General features: G+C 35.1%; 1 long non-coding RNA gene across 1 annotated transcript; it reads right to left on the bottom strand.

Annotated features, from left to right (window-relative positions):
• Positions 1-551: 551 nt before the first annotated feature.
• LOC118647455 lies at positions 552-1713 on the bottom strand. Its single transcript, XR_004964728.1, has 2 exons — positions 1234-1713; positions 552-639 (listed from the first exon to the last, which is right to left on the bottom strand). It is a non-coding gene; the product is annotated as an uncharacterized LOC118647455 (long non-coding RNA).
• Between the last annotated feature and the right edge of the window lie 1183 nt (positions 1714-2896).

Below are 2896 nucleotides of genomic sequence, written 5' to 3'. Positions count from 1 at the left end.
GTTTTATAAAAATCAAAACTATGCATTATGGAAGGGACTAAAAGAAATATGCTGAGTTACGAGTAAAAAATAGTTTTATTTTAATACGCAAACTTTTCGTACAAAAAAATACATTCCCACATAGCACACGTGGATTCTGAGAACGTTCCGCAGGATATCGGAACAGTAGATTGCGTAGATACTGGGAACAATCGAGATACGTACTGAGATATACTACAGTACAAACTAAGTATCTTCCTATGTCTCGCTTCTCCTACGGCATAGTACGTACCTGCGAATATCCCGCAGTATCTGTATAGTATGTGAATCGTCAGGGAATGGTCGATCATGTATATGCACGCATACATTTACACGCCTATACGCGCGCGCTCACATCGAATCAGATTTATAGGTTAGATAGGCGTATCCGTGGAATTTTATTAAAAAAGAATTTTTTTATGCAACTTTGAAATAAATTTATTATTTCATTTTAGTCTACAAAACAATATTGCAACCAACCATATTACAAAACAATATTACAATCAATTACGCTGAAAAAATCAAATATTTCCTTAACTGGTCCTTAATATTTTTATCCGGTTTTACATCGTCCGGATATAAAACTAATTTGAGACACCTCGGCAGTTCTTCGGCTGCTTCCTACGAATAATAGAACATAATTCTGATAACGTACAGTTAGAATACTTATAAAACTAAATTATGTAATAATTTTTCATAAGTCTTGTTAATAAATTCGAGATTATCTTTGTTGCCGCTGAGATCTCAGAAAGAACTTATATGGTGAATAATATTGTCATAACTAACAAATATTGATAACATAAATCGTAAGCGGTTAATGTTTGTGCATTAATAAACAACAGAGCTGATGGAGCGTGGCTCGCAACCTTTTCTCTTTATCTCTCTTTCCCTCCTCACCCCATCTTTGATTATAAGATATAGAAATAATTAATTTGCGAGACATGCTTTGTCAGCCCTGTTGTTCATTAATGCACAAACATTAACCGCTTACGATTTATGTTATCAATATTTGTTAGTAGGTAATGACAATATTATTCATCGTATAAGTTCTTTCTGAGATCTCAGCAGCAATCAAGATAACCTCAAATTTATTAACAAGACTTATAGAAAATCATTACATATATAAAAAAATATTACATAATTTAGTTTTGTAAGTATTTGTAGTAATGTATTCAATATAAATATCAATATTGCGTGACATAAGGGAAAGATTACCTTGGATAAAGAATCTCTTGCGAAATCGTGCAACCCAGCAAACGTAAACTCATCGGAAAGACAAAACAGCTAGGGACACTGTGGGAACCGCCGACACTGCCGTAGGTAGCGCTTAAACTGAGTATGTTCTGCAGAATATACGTTGACAGTTTTACGCTCAGATTAATGTTTACAAGGGAGAATAAGGTAATGATAGCGCTTTGGGTGTGAATCAGTGCGCGATCGATGTAAATTTTTATACATGAGATAACCGCAAGGTTCTTATTTATGTTCTCATATATTACGGATAATCACAGTGTACGGATAATCAGTATAAGCATCGTAGTTTGTTCGTACATTCTGAGTATGAACTTAAGAACATATGAAAAATGATATACTGATCAAGATGTTATACGAATATACTTAGAATGTTAGGAATGGTACGTACGACTACAGTACTTTCAGTATGAGTATATAATATTCGTATAATATCATGTGCTATGTGGGTTGTGTCTGACGAAAATTATACAAAAATTATGCTCTACGTTTTGACAAAATTATATTGGTAATTTCGTTACAACGCAGTGTAATCAGTTCCAAAAATATTATATTAAAATATACGTCGAGGAAAGTTAAATCGTTTATTTGAGTACGTACATTGCGTTCAATATCCTCCTGATTACCTTTTATTGTTAATTTTATAATTTCGCAATCTACATAACTTAGTGGTAGTTTAAGTTCAATTTCTTGAATTAAGCGTTGCGCACATTGACGCTTTCGCTTAACAATTTTAAATGTTCTAAATGTGCGTCGACACATTTGATCACATTCAGCAATCCCTGGAACGTAGTTTTCTGCATCACTATTGCAACGGAGTAGTGTCTCCGTTTCTTCGTTACCGGTAAAGAATCTGCAGCATCTTCAACGGTTTCCTCTGAAGAGCGTTCTTCTTCAGTTTCCTTATACGATATTAGAATGGATCTTGATCCATAGGCCGAGGTGAAGCTGATGTTGATGTTTTTTATACCGACGGGATTCGGCTTTAATTTGCCAATCACCGCGCAAGTACTTACTCATGAGATCCGTATGATCTTGAAATTGCAGCCAGGAGTCGACGTCGAAATTAATACCGTCGGCGTTGTTACCGCTTAATTTTATTAATGGAACGAAGACTCCCTCCTTCGTTGATTGTAATCCGACTTGTATTCTCTTCGTATGCGAGTTATTAAGACATACGTAGTGGTAAGCAGCATATGAAGTCTATCGTTTCTTCCTTCGTCGAAGTTGCGCGTTCCGAGATTATCGTGAATCGCCTGGTTCGAGGGGTTATAATTAACACTTTGTTGCTGGTTGGCCATTGTTATTTCTGCTTCAGTGTTGTATAAAGACACAGAAATGAAACCAGTAAGTGAAATAAGGCACGTAACTCTCACACTCGCAATTCAAAAGTTCGAGAGGGTTGAGGAAAACTTTGTTCGCGAGGTTAACGCTTCGAAGGAAAAATATCAATGAATTCGCGTTTACATCACGGGAAATGCCCTCACCTCTGTTTGTGACGTAATAAAAGTTGCGCACGCAAATGAGACAGTGGTGGGAAAACGTAAATAAATTTTTTATAAACTAAAATTTTATTTAAATTTTAATTTAAAATAATTACACTACAATGCTACACAAAATTCAAATC

This window comes from Monomorium pharaonis, chromosome 1 (genome assembly GCF_013373865.1).
Source record: "Monomorium pharaonis isolate MP-MQ-018 chromosome 1, ASM1337386v2, whole genome shotgun sequence".
Lineage (NCBI taxonomy): Eukaryota > Metazoa > Arthropoda > Insecta > Hymenoptera > Formicidae > Monomorium > Monomorium pharaonis.
Note: the sequence above shows the minus strand (reverse complement) of the source record. Positions and strands in the feature narration are given on the sequence as shown.